Source organism: Bos grunniens, chromosome 4, assembly GCF_055505025.1.
Source record: "Bos grunniens cultivar Pamir isolate PY7600 chromosome 4, Bosgru_T2T1.0, whole genome shotgun sequence".
In the NCBI taxonomy this organism is placed as follows: domain Eukaryota; kingdom Metazoa; phylum Chordata; class Mammalia; order Artiodactyla; family Bovidae; genus Bos; species Bos grunniens.
In genome coordinates, this window is record NC_141168.1 from 92,840,484 (window position 1) to 92,858,463 (window position 17,980).

The window sequence follows — 17,980 nt, forward strand, 5'->3', positions numbered from 1 at the left end:
TTCCTCTTGAACCTCCCTCCCATCTCTCACCCCAGACCACTGCTCTAGGTTGTCATAGAGCACTAGTTTGAGCTCCCTATTGGCAATCTATTTTACATATGGTAATATATATGTTTCCATGCTACTCTCTCCATTCATCCCACCCTCTCCTTCCTGCCCCGTGTCCACAAGTATGTTCTCAACGTCTGCATCTCCACTGCTGTCCTGCCAATAGATTAAGAAGAAAAAAATTAAAAAAACTTTTAAAGACAAATGATCAGAGCCTTCAAAGAAGATTTTTGTTGTTTAGTCATTAAGTCATGTCCATCTCTTCTGTGACTCCATGAACTATAGCCTGCAAGGCTCCTCTGTCCATGGGATTTCCCAGGCTCGAATACTAGAGTGGGTTGCCATTTCCTCCTCTGGGGGATCTTCCTCATCCAGGGATTGAACCTGCATCTCCTGCACTGGCCAGCAAATTCTTTACCACTGAGCCATCTGGGAAGCCCATTCTAAGACACTAGTACAAAATAATAGTATGAGATTATAATAGTAACTGAAACAGTATGATATTATAATAACAGTAAGATAATAGTAGTGATCAAGACTTGAGCATAGATAATACTGGAAGAAAAAGACTGTTATCAACAAATGCCCCATGATAATACCACTTTTGTCATAATGCTCATATCTTACTACAGCAGATTCTCATTCACTCAATAGTGGATCTAATAGTCCCAATATCTTTTGGTGTATACATACATGTATTCAATTATATGTATGAAGTTTCAAAAACTTAGGACGAGCAATGTACATATAATAACTATTATTAAAATGTCTAGGTTCTTCACATAGATGATTTTTAACTTTGGCCATATTATTCTTCCTCTAATTGTAAATTTTATTTTTGTATTTAATTCTAATTCTTCATGGCCATACACTCTAATAAGAATAGCTACCAACAATTAAACTGGTCAAGTCAGTTAAAACTAGGCAACTGAATCAAAACTTCAAGCGAAGAAATTAAATTATATAGCATTATGTAGAAAGAACACCAACTCAACTGCCTGGACTTTTCATTTCATAAGTTCGTGTGTGTATGTGTGTGTGTGTATGAAATTTTCTGCTATATAAAATTATGAAGGTGTAAAATACTTATGTTCTCCAAGTGTGTATGATATGTGTGATTTGAACACTGCTGTCAAAAAGCCAAACAGTGTCTTTTGCAGAAATTGAAACAAAAGAAACATCTGCATTATATGTAAATCAGCAGGTATCAAATTTAATACTATCAAAAGATAAAAAACAAACATAAATGAGTAGGAAGATTTGTTTCCATTACATATTATTTGTTCTATACTTTAAATATTGAGGTGGTTATACAGCAATAAAACACTTTACAAGTAAATGCTACATTTGAGACTGGAATTTGTTTCAGGAAGCATTCTTTCTCATCTAAGTTATTTTTAAAATATCATCAGGACTTTGACTAAAAGTATATAGTAGTATCAGGGATGAAGAGTTCAGCATGGTTTAGAGGAGAGACAGTTGTAGACAGAGTCTGAAGGAATATGTAGCAATTTTAGTCAGTATGAGCTAAATCACATACAAGCAATGGAGTCTGGACAGTCCAAAACCAAGAACCAGATGGAAAGACTGGAAATAGGCAGATTCAATTACCCTGGGACAGGCAATTAAAACTACAAACTAGAAACTGAAATATTATCCATCAGAAAAGCAGATGGACAGCATAAAAGCCTAGAAAGAAGCAAATTGTGCAGTGGGAATACCACAGGCAGGCCAACTAGGCAACAAGCCTTGGTTGCTGAGCAAAGAACATTAGTAATAAGTAGGCTCACCTTTTACTTAATCCAAGAGCTTTTAAGTATTTGCATGTTTGTCCATATTCAGAGGTATGGCATGTGGGCCTGCATGATCAGTCATGTCCAACTCTTTGTGACCCCGTGGACTGCAGCCCACCAGGCTCCTCTGTCTATGGAATTTTCCAGGAAAGAATATAGAGTGGGTTGCCACTTCTTACTCCAGATTCAGAGGTGTAAGTAAGTCCAAAGCTGGATAATTTAAGAACTTTTAGAAAAAGTGGGAGCGCTTGTTATAACAAGAGGTGAAAAGGTCAATCAGATCAGATCAGATCAGTCGCTCAGTCGTGTCCAGCTCTTTGTGACCCCATGAATCACAGCACGCCAGGCCTCCCTGTCCATCACCAACTCCCGGAGTTCACTCAGACTCACGTCCATCGAGTCAGTGATGCCATCCAGCCATCTCATCCTCTGTCGTCCCCTTCTTCTCCTTCCCGCAATCCCTCCCAGCATCAGAGTCTTTTCCAATGAGTCAACTCTTCGCATGAGGTGGCCAAAGTACTGGAGTTTCAGCTTTAGCATCATTCCTTCCAAAGAAATAGTAAACAAATAACTGCCAAGGTTTCTCCCTTCCTCTGTTGTTTAGACTCCATCCACAGTGTATGCACAGAGAGTATATTAGTAACATATTTGTCCTTTCTTCATTAACACTGAAACATCAAACTGAAACATCAAATAGAGAAAGAAATCAATACAGCCTCATCCTAACTATTTGCATTTATCCTTTATGAGTGTGAGAGGAAAGGATTTTCTTGCAGCAGGAAAGAACTTCAACATCCTCTCAAAAATATATTTGTTTTGGAGACCCACATTTGATTAGAAGGAAAAATGATGCACAAAACTTCAGTCCTGCAAAAGTAAATAACCAAATAAACAAAAACATAAGCTTTTCTTTAAATCACTGAAGAGCTTTGAGCACAAAGAAATTTTTAAAAGAATCAAATGTCAGTGAAACAAGCCTTTTGTAGCCTATACTGGAATTTCATACACAATGTCTAGCATATAATCAAACATTATAAGACAAAGAAGCAAACAAACAAGATTTATAATCAAGTAAAAAATAGGGTAATAGAAACATACTCAAAAGTGACTCATAAATTAGAATTACTAGAAAAACATTTTAAATAATTATGACAGATACATTAAAGAATCTCAGAGGAAGATGATGAAGAGGGACACCATGGTGAAGAGAATTTCAAAAGACATCTAGAAGCTGTGAAAAATAACTAAATGGAAAATGAAAAAGTATTTGAATGAGATTAATGGCAGCTTTGCCAACAAAGTTTCGTCTAGTCAAGGCTATGGTTTTTCCTGTGGTCATGTATGGATGTGAGAGTTGGACTGTGAAGAAGGCTGAGCGCCGAAGAATTGATGCTATTGAACTGCGGTGTTGGAGAAGACTCTTGAGAGTCCCTTGGACTGCAAGGGGATCCAACCAGTCCATTCTGAAGGAGATCAGCCCTGGGATTTCTTTGGAAGGAATGATGCTAAAGCTGAAACTCCAGTACTTTGGCCACCTCATGCGAAGAGTTGACTCATTGGAAAAGACTCTGATGCTGGGAGGGATTGGGGGCAGGAGGAGAAGGGGATGACAGAGGATGAGATGGCTGGATGGCATCACTGACTCGATGGACGTGAGTCTGGGTGAACTCTGGGAGTTGGTGATGGACAGGGAGGCCTGGCGTGCTGTGATTCATGGGGTCACAAAGAGTTGGACACGACTGAGCGACTGATCTGATCTGATCTGAATGGCAGCTCAGACACAACAGAAGACAAGGACTTAGAAATAGTTCAAGAAAAATTATCCAGGTAGACATACAGAGAATAAAAAAAAAAGACTGAAGAAAATGAAGAGCCTCAATATCTAGTGGGATGGTGTCATCGAGTAAACATAAATACAACTCTAGGAAACAGAGGATATAGATAATGGGGTAGAATAGAATATTTTAAGAAATATTAACTAAAAGTTTTCCAAATTTTATCAAAAACAGCAAGCCACTAATACAGGAAGCTCAATTAACTCCATCAAGGATAAAGACAGATAAATCTACATCTAATCACCAAACTACTAAAAAACAAAAGTATATAAAGGTTGTGAAGACAGAGAGAAAAAATATGCATTAAATCATTAAATTGTTGAGGTCAATGACAACTTATTTCTCATCATCAGAAAAGGGAAAAAATACTAGAAGGATATCTTTAAAGTGTGACATAATTGTCAACATGAACTTTATATCAAATGATAATATCATTCCAAGATTAAAGGAGAAGAAAAACATTTTCTTATAAACAAAAGATGAGAAACTTAGCTGCCAGTAGAACTGAAATACAAGGAATGTTGAAGGAAATTCTTCAGCCTGAAAGGAAATGATAGCAGATGGAAGCCCGGATCTGCCCACATGAATACAGAACACCAGAAATACTAAATATGTGTGCAAACATAAAAGACCTTTTATAAATCATCTTTATATTATATATGTATACACCTAATTTCTCTCTCTCTCACACACACACACAAAGACACATAAACTCTTTAAATCTGTTTAAAAACTGTCCACTACTAAAGCAAAAGTAATGATACTTTACTATGGAGAGCTAATACATGAAAAATTATGATAAAATAATGTAGAGGTAAGGAGAAGATAAAGAGAACACAAGTATCTCAAAAACATTATATTAAGTGAAAGAAGCCTCAGAAATTTTCTTTATATCATATACCATCATGTAAACTTATAAAGTTCCATTATAGGAAAAATGAGGTGACTATCAGGAAAATTACTCGTGAAGAGACTGGAAAGAGACTACCAAAGGGCATGGGAGATAATTTATACACCTAGTAACTTGTGGTGGTAGTCAGGTTACAGATATTTGTCAAATGACTTCATCCTTAAAAATCTGAACATTCAACATATGCTATACCTTGATTAAAAAATAAATTATACTATCTAGTTTTGAAAAATCTCAAGTGATTACTAAATAGCTTATAGCCATACACAGTAAGAATATTAAGAAGGAATCTTTGAATTTTGACTAATTAGTTATGGAAGGTGTTCAGTTCAGTTCAGTCACTCAGTCATATCTGACTCTTTGCAACCCCATGGACTGCAGCACTCCAGGCTTCCCTGTCCATCACCAACTCCCAAAGCTTGCTCAAACTCATGTCCATCGAGTCGGTGAAGCTATTCCAACCATCTCATCCTCTGTCATCCCCTTCTTCTCCTGTCTTCAATCTTTCCTAGCATCAGGGTCTTTTCCAGTGAGTCAGTTCTTCCCATCAGGTGGCCGAAGTATTGGAGCTTCATTTTCAGCATCAGTCCTTCCAATGAATATTCAGGACTGATTTCCCCTAGGATTGACTGACTGGATCTCCCTGCAGTCCGAGGGACTCTCAAGAGTCTTCTCCAACACCACAGTTCAAAAGCATCAATTCTTCAGTGTTCAGCTTTCTTTATAGTCCAACTCTCATTCCATACATGACTACCAGAAAAACCATAGCTTAGTGTAAGTCTCCCCAAAATGTCAACTTACTAATTCCTAGAATCTATGAATATTACCTTCAGTGACAAAAGATATGATAGCAGATATGATTACTATGACAGACCTTGAGATGAAAAAGGTATTCAGCATTATATAGGTGGTCCCGTTCAAATTATATGCATTTTCTCTTTCTGGCCACGGTGCCCTCCATGTAGAAACTTAGTTACCTGATTAGATAGAACTCACACCCACTGCAGTGGGATTGCGGAGTCCTAACCACTAGACTACCAGGGAAGTCCCCCAAATTACAAGCATTCTTAAAAGGTCTGAGAGAGTTGCAATGATGGAAAAATTTCACAAAAATGCCAGCCTGAGAAGGTATCTAGACCCTCTTGCTAGCTTTGAGATGGAGGGTTTCTCTTCTGTGATGTGCAAGGAACAGAGAGAGGCCTCCAAAAGCTGCTAGCAGCCCCCCAGCTGATAGCTAGTCAGAAAATAGGGACCAGATGGTCTCCACAATCATATTCAAATGAATTCTGCCAAAACCTAATTAAGCTGGAGAACCGTACAGGCCCCACTGGGCTAAAATCAAGGTGTCAGCAGGGCTGCAATAAGACCTGTGTAGTTCTTCTGACTTCTAGAACTGAAAATAATAAATTAACTTTGTCTCTATCAAATAAATGTGTGGTAATTTGTTACATAAGCAATAAAAAATTAATACACCCATATGTTAGGGTTGAATTAGGAATGGATAAAAAGGAAACAGCATTATTTCTCTCCCAGCACTAACCTTTCTTTAGTGTTTATCTAATATATTCCACAGCTTTTCAGATCATTTTCAGCTATATGAACAGTCTCATCTTTGTATATTAAAAAGTCCAGTTTGATACAGTTAAACTCTTTAATGTCACATCTAAATTAGAATGTTTCCCCACTGACCTTGTGAATCAGGGACCAATAATGGGTGAAAAGCTATGTGTGCTGACTCTCTGCGACCCCATGGACTGTAGCCCACCAGTCTCCTCTATCCATAGCATTTCCCAGGCAGGAATACTGGAGTGGGTTGTCATTTCCTTCTCCAGGGGATCTTCCCAACCCAGGGATCAAACCCGTGTCTCCTGGATTGTCAGGCAGATTCTTTACCACTAAGCCACCTGAGAAGCTCCCATATAATTTACAGGGTTTTTTTGTTTGTTTTCTTTCTTGCTTGCTCTACTACCTTCATGCTACAGTTATGGATCTTCCAGCTTTGAGTGGGAAGAATAAAAAAGGATGAAGGTTCTGGATTAGCAATGCAATCTGGAGATCTCTTTGGATTATTCAAATGCCCTCTGTGATGGCGGATCCAAACATTGTCCTTCTTCCAATGGGAACACATACAAGTTCTTCAGAGACACTGTCAATGACCTTCAGTTTGCAAAGGTATCACTGTTAAGGGCAATGCACTCACTGGCTGACTTTATAAGCCCTCATCAGCTTTTTCAAACATCTCCAGTCATAGTCTCCTGAGTGGCTTTTGTCTTGAAAGGTAGATCTCTTTGGAGAGATACTTCCAGGATGAACCACATCTGGCTTCCATCCAAAGTGTCCACTGGCCCATAAGAGAAAAAAAAAATCCTTGTCCTACCCACAGTGTCAGTTTCACTTCAGCTGCTCACCTGCTGTCTCAACCTGCCCACATGGCAGTTTCAGCCAGCTCTCCACTCTGTCCCCTCGAGGTGACAAGCCTGGGCGCCTTCTATACATATGTCAGGCCCCCTAGTGAACTCTTTCATGTCCTAGCCTGGTAGCAGACTAGAATGATCCTACAAATTTCTGTAACTCAATGTGCATTAAGCTAAGAACTAAAAAGCTGTTCCTCCCACTTTCAGACATAAGCAATTTCCTTGACCCCTTCTCCATCTCTTACACATTTGGCTTATCATAGGGAAAGTAAAGAAAGAAACAGAGCAAAGTAGCCAAAACACTGAAATTCCTTTTAAAGAATGTTCCGTCAATCACATCTCTCTTGTCTGGTTTCCAGTATATAAACTGGATTAAGTAAGATAATTGCAGGTGTATTTGACTATCTTTCACTGAATCCATTTAAAAGGTGTCTATCATACATAATTAACATCCACTGTCCTCAGCTTGGGACCTTGGTCAAAATAGGAGTCAACACAAATATTCCATGTCATCTTTATTTGATGTAACATTTTAGACTGGAAAACAGCCTAAAAAATTTTAAGAAGGGCCAAATTGATGGCAAAATGTATTTGAAATGGCAATTCACCTTTATCTGTAAGCAGTAGTTTTAAAATGTAATTGCTATGAAGGAAATGGCAACCCACTCCAGTATTCTTGAGTGGAGAATCCCATGGACAGAGGAGACTGGTGGGCTACAGTCTGTGGGGTCACAAAGAGTCGGACATGACTGAAGTGACTTAGCACAGCACATTCATATTCTCTAAACTATGAGAAATATGATCTCAATTTAAAATGGTACCTCTATGCACATATACTGGAGAAAGAAATGGCAACCCACTCCAGTACTCTTACCTGGAAAATCCCATGGGCGGAGGAGCCTGGTAAGCTGTAGTCCACGGGGTTGCAAAGAGTAGGACACGACTGAGCGACTTCACTTTCTATGCACATACACGTGTATGCTAATAATTACGTGTGTGTTTGTGTGTGTGCATTCCATTATCTAGCTCTAACATCATCTCTTGCTAGCCACTCTACAGATAATTCCAGACACACAGGCCTCCTTGCAGTTCCTTAGATAAGCCAAGACTTATTTACTCCACCGTACAAGAGAGATTCTATATTTGCTTTTTCCTTGTCTGTGCTATTTCCCCACTTCTCTATGTGATTATTTGATTACTTCATTCAGCTCAAATCTCTCCTTATTAATCTGTAAAGCCTTCCAGACAATGAAAACTAACAGAGCCAGCCTTCCCCCTCAGTCTCACTCTAATTCTTTTATGCTTTATTTCTTCCCCATGGTATGTACTTTTACCTGAAAATATGCTTCCTATATATTTGTTTTATAAATGGAAAGGTAATCATTGAAATCAGCAAGGTTACTTACAGTCTGATGCAGGTGACATCACAAAGTATCATCACAGGCTTATATTAAAGTTTAATTGACATATATTTTAAACAATTTTGAATCAATAAAATCCACTACTAGACACATGGAAAGCACAATACAAATATAAAATTCAAAAACAATAAATTAGAAACAACTAGAGGACAAAGACATGTTATCTATAATAAATGATGGTTGGATTGGTAACTGCTATTTTACACAAAACAGGAAGCTGGAAAAGGATGGAGGGTCTTCAGTGCGCTGAGAGAAACGGCCAACTTAGTGTACTTAACAGAACTAATTTTCAAGAATGTGGGCAAAAAGACATCATAGATTTAAAAAAAAATTGAAAAACCATCACTAAAGAAACTTTGAAAAATGTGCTGGAAGAAAGAAAACAAGAAATGGAAGTTTCGGATACAAAGATAAATGGTGAATAAGGAAAATGGTAAATATGTGGGAAAATATAAAGAAACACTGATGATATTTCAAAGTTTAATAATGTCTCACTGGTGATACTATTTTTACAAAAGAGATAAAACCAAAGTACTATAACATAATAGCACAAAATCAGGATAGGATAGTTGCCTTTAAAACATTCTAAAGTTCTTGTGTTGTTAGAGCAGGATAAAGAAAGCAATTATGCTTAAGATTTATTAAATGGTTAAATTTTAAACTGATATTGAATAAAATAATAGAAGTAACTTGTGTATTTCTTTAAATGAGAAGTAACATAGAATGAGGTAACATTTCAGTCTTATGGACTCTGTGGGAGAGGGAGAGGGTGGGAAGATTTGGGAGAATGGCATTGAAACATGTAAAATATCATGTATGAAACGAGTTGGCAGTCCAGGTTCAATGCTCGATACTGGATGCTTGGGACTAGTGCACTGGGACGACCCAGAGGGATGGTATGGGGAGGGAGGAGGGAAGAGGGTTCAGGATGGGGAACACATGTATACCTGTGGTGGATTCATTTTGATATTTGGTAAAACTAATACAATTATGTAAAGTTTAAAAATAAAATTAAATTAAAAAAAATAAATAAATAAAATAAAAACAAAGCAAGGGATGAGTGAAAGACGGTGAACACAATAGTAAAACAAAGAAAAAACAATGATGGAAATACATTTATGTATACTATTGCTCATAATGAACAATAATAAATTCAACTCCTCAGTTAAAATATATAATCAGATCAGAAAGCAAAGTCCAGCCTTAAGCTATTTACACGAGATAGAGTTAGTACACAGCAAAGAGAAACTGCAAGTAAAGGGATGGTAAATAATGGACTAGAAACTACTAGGAAAGAAAGAAAAGCTAATAATGCTATATCAATATAATACAAAATATAACTGAGGACAATAGGCTTTACTTGAGATAAGCATTAAATGTTAATAAAAGGTTTAAGAAGGATATAACAATTTTATATTGACCGTATCTAATAACAGCTTCATTATAAGGTGACATTTTATAGCCACAAGTTTAGCACATATTTATTTTAAAATACTTATTATTTATCTGAATTCTATTAATAAATGTATTCTGAATTTATAATTATATAACATATATATTTAAAATATTTTTATTTTTTGAAGTATATTTGATTCACAATATTATATCAATTTCAGGTGTGCAACACAGTGGTTCAATATTTTATAGATATTCTATTTAATGCTATCATAAAATAATGGTTATAAGCCCTATGCCATACTTTATACTTATTTTATACCTAAGATTTTATACCTCTTAACCTTCCCCTATCTCATTTCTGTCCCACTGGTATCTACTTGTTTATTTTCTGTATCTGTGAGTCTGTTTTGTTATATTTACTTATATTTTTAGGTTTCACATATAAATGAAAATATACAGTATTTATCTTCTCTGACTTATTTTGCTCAGCATGATACCCTCCAGGCCCATCCATGTTGTTGCAAACAGAAATTTTTCATTCCTTTTTATAGCTGAGTAATATTCCATTGTGTATATATATCACATCTTTATCCATTTATCTGTTGATGGACACTTAGGTTATCTCTGTATCTTGGCTATTGTCAACAATGTTGCTATGAATATAGGGGTCCATGTATCTTTTCAATTTAGTGTTTTGATTTTGGAAATATACCCAGGAATAGAATTTCTGGATCCTGCTGCTGCTAAGTCGCTTCAGTTGTGTCCGACTCTGTGCGACCCCATAGACGGCAGCCCACCAGGCTCCCCCGTCCCTGGGATTCTCCAGGCAAGAACACTGGAGTGGGTTGCCATTTCCTTCTCCAATGCATGAAAGTGAAAAGTGAAAGTAAAGTCGCTCAGTCGTGTCTGATTCTTAGCGACCCCATGGACTGCAGCCTACCAGGCTCCTCCGTCCATGGGATTTTCCAGGCAAGAGTACTGGAGCGGGGTGCCATTGCCTTCTTCGAATTCTGGATCCAATGGTAGCTCTATTTTCAATTTTTTTGAGAAACCTTCATGCGTTTTCCATGTGAATGTACCAATTTGCATTGTACAATGTAAACTGTACACAATAGTATACAAGGGTTCCCATTTCTCCATATCCTCACCAACATTATTTGTTGCCATTCTGACAGGTCCGAGGTGACATCTCATTGTGGTTTTAATTTGCATTTTCCTGAAGATTTGTAATATTCAGCATCTTCTCATGTAAGATCTGCAAACATTTAAAAATCTGAAAATGCCAAATACAGACAAATGGGAGAGCCCTGGAAATTCTTATGTGTTGCTGGTGGGCTTTTACATTAGCATAATGACTTAGGTGCTCATTCTCTGTATGTCACCTTCTTTTGTTTCTCAACTCCTCTATTACACTGCCTTCTTTTAAGTTAAACAGATATTCTCTAGTGTACCACTTTAATTTTCCTGTCATTTCTTTTCATGTATTTTGGGTTATTTGCTTGCCTGTTGCCCAGTGGATTATAATTAGCATCTTAAGTTTTAACACTCTAGGTCAGACATGAACCACATTTCAATAGTAACCAAAAGCTTTGTTTTGCTGTTATATAGCTCCATTCCCAAAGCACTCCTTCATGCTGCTGCTGTTACACAAACTATATCTTTATACATTGATTTATGGTTATTTTTTATGCAATTGCCTTTTAAATCTGAGAATAAAGTTGCAAAAATACAATTATACTATCATTTATATTACTTATGTAGTTTCTTTTACTGGTGCTCATTATTTTTTCATGTGAATTTATATGTTTCCTTGCATGTCTCATAATTTTATGTTGCAAACTGGGCATTTTAAGCAATATAACAAGGTCATTCTGGAAACAGATTTTCACTGCTCCTTAGTCATCCTTGTTTTGTTCACTTACTGATTCTTCTGAACTAATTCTATGAAGACTGTATTCTACGTTGCGTGTGGCACTGAACTCTCTGCCCGGTTAATTTAGCAGCTGGTCAGTTAAATGACTGCACAGAGATTTCCGTAACTCCCTAAACCAACAGTCCTCAGCGTCTACAAGGGGCCCTGCTGGATGCACTTTCAAAACTGACAGCTCCACGTTGGCCTTCACTTCCTGTCTGAGCACAGCCTCACAGTAAGCTTGAGATGAGAGCTTAGGGCCTCTCAGGCATTTCCTGAGTGTCAACACAGCCCTGAGGATGCCCACAACCCTACCATGCGTGTGATCTTCTAGATTCTCAGGAATCCAAAGGGCCTTCTCATGGCCCATATGCACATCTCATTCCCCAGTTTTTCCTGGAAGCACTAGGTTAGTTTATTCTTTCCTCTACTGTTGTCCACTACTTCCGGCAGCCATGAAGTTAATCAATCACCTTTAATTTTTTTCAACAAATGCTTCTTCAGTCACTCAGTTGTGTCCGACTCTTTGTGACCCCATAAACCACAGCACGCCAGGCCTCCCTGTCCATCACCAAACCTCGGAGTTTACCCAAACTCATGTCCATTGAGTTGGTCGGTGATGCCATCGAACCATCTCATCCTCTGTTGTCCCCTTCTCCTCCCGACCTCAATCTTTCCCAGCATCAGGGTCTTTTGAGAAAACGGCTTTTCACTCTAAGTCCAGTCAAAATTAAGACAACTTTGCAAATAGAGACTTGTACTGAAGCACCATGCAGGTCAAATAGTGAAAATGCCCTGGGTACGAGCCTTGGAAGAAGGTCCAGTCCCATTCTGCCTTGTCTGGAGACTGCTGAGGCTACTGGGAAACTCAAAAAGGTTAGATGAGAATAGGATGACTTCAAATACAACAAAAGCTCACTGTTCTGAAGGTTTAGCCAGTTTTGTTTTGAATACATGCTTTCTGAGTTGTTACAAGCTTTTGGTTAATTTCCCAGGTTTAAAAAAAATTCATTCTGATAAGTTTTGCCAGTTTGGCCACTGATTTTACGGAGAGAAAAAATTTCAGACGTTTAAACTGCCATTTGTGCTGATGTCATTGTGCAAAATGACTTTGGAATTCTACTTTGCATTACTTACTGAAATGGATTATGTTTCTGTCCTAGGAGCTTACCATTTTACTGCTAGTTATATCATAGTTCAAGTGTTCAAAGTAGCACTGATCAAAAGAGCACAAACCTAGAAATAAGTAAACTGTCCAATAATCAATAAACAAATTATGATGTAGAGGGAAAACAAATAAATCATGGAAACAGTGGCTGACTTTATTTTTCTGGGCTCCAAAATCACTGCAGATGGTGACTGCAGCCATGAAATTAAAAGACGCTTACTCCTTGGAAGGAAAGTTATGACCAACCTAGACAGCATATTAAAAAGCAGAGACATTACTTTGCTAACAAAGGTCCTCCTAGTCAAGGCTATGGTTTTTCCAGTGGTCATGTATGGATGTGAGAATTGGACTGTGAAGAAAGCTGATTGCCGAAGAATTGATGCTTTTGAACTGTGGTGTTGGAGAAGACTCTTGAGAGTCCCTTGGACTGCAAGGAGATCAGTCCTGGGTGTTCACTGGAAGGACTGATGCTAAAGCTGAAACTCCAATACTTTGGCCACCTCATGTGAAGAGATGACTCATTGGAAAAGACCCTGATGCTGGAGGGATTGGGGGCAGGAGGAGAAGGGGATGACAGAGGATGAGATAGCTGGATGGCATCACCGACTCAATGGACATGAGTTTGAGTGAACTCTGGGAGTTGGTGATGGACAGGGAGGCCTGGTGTGCTGCGATTCATGGGGTCGCAAACAGTCGGACACGACTGAGCAACTGAACTGAACTGACTGACTGACATAATCCATATGCATAAATCCTCAAAACATTTAAGTTGGGGGAGAGAAATTTGAGGAATAACAGTAAGATTCCATTTTTATAACGATCTACAACATACAGTTAATGCTATTTAAAAAATACAATAGATTAATAATGATTACTCTTGGGGCAAAAGATAGGAATGAGATAAGTACTGAGAGAACTTCGATAGTGTCAGCAAAGTATTATTTATTTAGTTGGATAAAGAGCTCACATCCAACCATATTATTATGCTTTGTAAGTTATTAATGCAAATTCTTGTCTTTTGGTATGTATGAAATGTTATATAGTAATAAAAAGGAGAGAATCTAGACTATTTGATTTTACTAGACTATATGAAAAAGACAGATTTAACTCCTTTTTTCTTTTATATTTGTACTACCTCAACAAGAAATGCCTTATAAAATAGTTGAAAGAGAAGAGAGGATTGTGAGAATTATAAGCTTTGCCATTTATTAAACTGTGTGCAGTATCTTTAAAAGTTACTTGATGTGTCTGAGCTTGTATCCTATTGGTGGTATCCACTTTTGGTGGTCATTTTGAGAATAATGACAAATTAGATGTAAATTGCCCAGCCTATAGTAGACAGGCAACAAATGGCAGGAATGATTAGCAATATGATATCATAATATTCATTCAAACTATTAAAGAAATCCATCCACTATTTGGATAATCAGGTGAGAATTTTCTTGACAAAAATTTTCAGGCAACTAAAGCCATTTTTACTTTCTTATGACAAAATTGTAGCATTGCCAAAATATCATTAAAGGGAATTCTTATAGTAAACCTTGATAAGGGTTGAATCATTTTTTTCAACCTACTGAAGCATAACTGATTTTAGAAATTGTATATTTTAAGGTATACAACATATTTGACACTATTTTTGAATCAAGTATTGAACTATTTGTAATTTGAAAAAAATAATCTTTTAGAAATATTTCTATTTCTAGACATACTTCCTTACATGATCTTTAGAACAATAAAACCATTTTGAGATAACTATTCTTCCAATTATACTTTCTAATACAACAAACATTTTAGCATTTCAGAATATTTATATTTATCAGTTTCAGAATCTGAGAAATAGCCAATTTATTTGTAAACTTGAAAAATTTCTTCTTGTGTGTTTTTTTCCATATCCTATTAAAAACCTGGAAAATTGGAAAGTCCCCATAACTTCCACTAAACCCCACTGAGTCTGCCCATGCTCTGCCAAAAATATACACACTTACTGCTGCAGTTTGCTGCACATGATCAGTTTAAGCATCCACATGAGACCCAGTCCTTGTGCCTGGATTGTATTTCTAACTCTTTTAACCCATCAGTAGCCCTAGACGAAGATAAGACAGACTGTAGGACAGCGATCATGATCAAGCTCAACATGAAGCAGAAATGCCAGGTAATGAAATCTGGTTTTGGCGTTTTCCTTCTCTGGGTGCACTTCTTATCTCCTAGGTCCCCATCCCCTACAAGTTTGCCGACCTCCCTCCAGCTGTCTCCAAATTCTCAGTTCAGCACCTCATCCAGCCCACCCTATTTGAAACAGAGCTCTTAAAGTGAAAGGCTCTCAGTCGTATCCTACTCTTTGCAACCCCATGGACTATACAGTCCATGGAATTCTCCAGGCCAGAATACTGGAGTGGGTAGCCTTTCCCTTCTCCAGGTGATTTTCCCAACCCAGGAATAGAACTGGGGTCTCCTGCGTTGCAGGCGGATTCTTTACCAGCTGAGTTATTAGGGAAGCCCAGAGCTCTTAATTCTTTTCAAATTTCCAAGCAAAATGAGTGCAGTCTTCACAAAACACAGTCTTTATGCCAATGTGGTTTCCTTAAGTTACAGATATACTGGCAAGATGGAGTAGAACATATGAGAACTGAATGCAGATGCAGAAAATGAAAAAACAAAACTAAAGTGTTTCTTTAGGATAGCCTACCAGTGTCCTGAGATAAGAGTCTCTGTTTTCCTTCTAGATCTGAATGAAGTGACTCCACAGTCATGAGTGTTAATGCTCCTGGCCAGCAGGTGTACTTGCCTAGTTACACTCAATCTGAAACAGGTAGACACTGAGGACTTCCAAGGTGGTTCTAGTGGTAAAGAATCCACCTTCAAATGCAGGGGACATTAAGAGATGCGGGTTCGATCCCTGGGTTGGGAAGATCCCCCGGAGAAGGAAATGGCAACCCACTCCAGTATTCGTGCCTGGAAAATGCCACAGACAGAGGAACCCGGTGGGCTACAGCCCACAAGGTCGCACAAAGTCAGTCACAACTGAGGCAACTTAGCATGCACAGAGACGCTGAGGAACACTGTGGGTTAAATGGAGTCCCTGAACACAGCTATCTACCACAGTTCTTGGCTATCTACGGTGGCACTGCTACAGGCCTCTCCAAATTATTAGCAGCAAAAGGATTCATTCTCTTGGTCTGTCAGCACTAGTGTGTTTGTTATGGTACTGCTGTCTTGGACTTTCGCTTTGGGCTTAACAATCAGAAAGACAAACCAGCTAGAAGGCCTACGATATTTCCCGAAGTAAGCGGAAATTCGGTTTGGAATATTTACTCTTTGTATGTCATGGTGTATATGACTGAGAATCAGATCCACTTTTCATCTGCAAGAAGATCAGAACGTCAAGACCATGTACAACCTTCAGCGTTATCCGTTCTACCCTGCTGATTTTGCAGAACAAGAAACTGAGGTCCAGAGAAATTACGCGATTTGCCCCAAGTGACACAGCATTTAAGTGGCAGAGCCTGGATCAACGTTCCTTGATTTTTACGCTGGCTCTCTTCCCCTATCATTCTCTTTTCTTTTTTAACCATACCTGCTGATTTCTCAACCAAGGGAAGAAAAAGTATTTGTATGAATCCTTGTTCTTAACATAAACAACTAACGTTAGTTAGCACAGCTGGTGGTCAGCATGTCCGTAATATATATTGCTGACACTTTGTTTGTAACTGATGTGAAATGACTACCTCCTAAAAAACAGAATTAAGTTTTTGTTCAACACGCCTCATACAGACATTTGGCAATTCTGCACTCTATGTGGTTAATAACGATGATGATTTGTTGAGTGTACTATGTGGGCACTCTACTTGGGAGGGTTTCTGAATTACTGATTAAAGTTCAACAAAATCAAAAACAATTAGAAACTGTGAAATGCTAACTTAATAATTTTTGTTTGTTATCAAGTGGGTCTGTACCAGAATAATCTTTTAAAAACTGTAATATTGTGGCCAGACGATATATTCCTGTGATCTGAATTCTTTTGAAAATAAGACTCTTAAAGATTTCTTTTAAAATGTCAATTTATTTTAGAGCTACAAGTAACATAACTCAAACAGGAAGAATTATTTCTCAAGTGCTACTGGGAGAGAGCCAAAACTTCTCCATAAGGCCGATTCCTTCCTTCTTTTCAACAGCTCCTTATCAAAGAGTGACTACTAGGCACCACATTAATGGCCTCATAAATCTCCTGAGATGAGTAACTGATGTCCTGAAGCTGATCAAGTCATGTCAACTTAACATGAGACATATATACATGAATGTGTGTATATATACACACACATATATTTACTATAGACTGTCTTATCAAAATGCTATTTCTGAAGGTTCTGACTTAAAGAGCTAGAACAAAGACTTCTGGGACGGACAATCCAATGTAAAGTGCACATTCCTACCCTGTATTTTTAATCACTACTGAAAGAGTCAGCTGTAATTGAATAAAAATTCATTAGGCATAAAGAAAAATAATCCTAATTAGATTTTATTTTAGATTAACAAAACTCACAGTGCCAGTATTGTTGGTTACAATATATTTCCCTTAAGCCCCACAATTGCTAAAAATACCAAATCCATCACTGGCCAGATTTCGTTATGAAGTGTGTGAACTAGTGCATTAAAAAGCTATGTTAGCACCAACAAAGTTTATTGGGGCAACTGCGTTCGAGACGCACATGGCATACCTTTAAATAGCACTGTTAAAATATCAAATAAAACGTCAGCGTCTGTCAGGTCTCTGGCTTTTATAAATTGTTTAGACTGGGAAACGCTGGGGTTTGGACATTGTTCTTTTCACATGATGGAGAAAAGAAGAGACCGTAAAAAGAAAAGAACAATAAAGAGTAGTTCATTTTTGAAGTTCTTTCATGGCAAAACACACTCTGGATCATTACCCTTCTAATCAACAATTTCCTTCTTCCTCTCAATCCTTCCCCTCTGATATTTACCTTTCTCCCTGCCCCCACCACTCGTCTCTCTGGGTGGTATTCTGAGCTTATACACAGTACTCAGTAATCAGATTTTTCTTTTATGTTGCTTCAAAAGAAAAT

General features: G+C 37.8%; 1 pseudogene across 1 annotated transcript in view; it reads right to left on the reverse strand.

Annotated features, from left to right (window-relative positions):
- The window catches only part of LOC147374535 (histone deacetylase 9-like), a 300,860-nt pseudogene that overhangs the window by 195,311 nt on the left and 87,569 nt on the right, over positions 1-17,980 (reverse strand). The window lies entirely within an intron of this gene.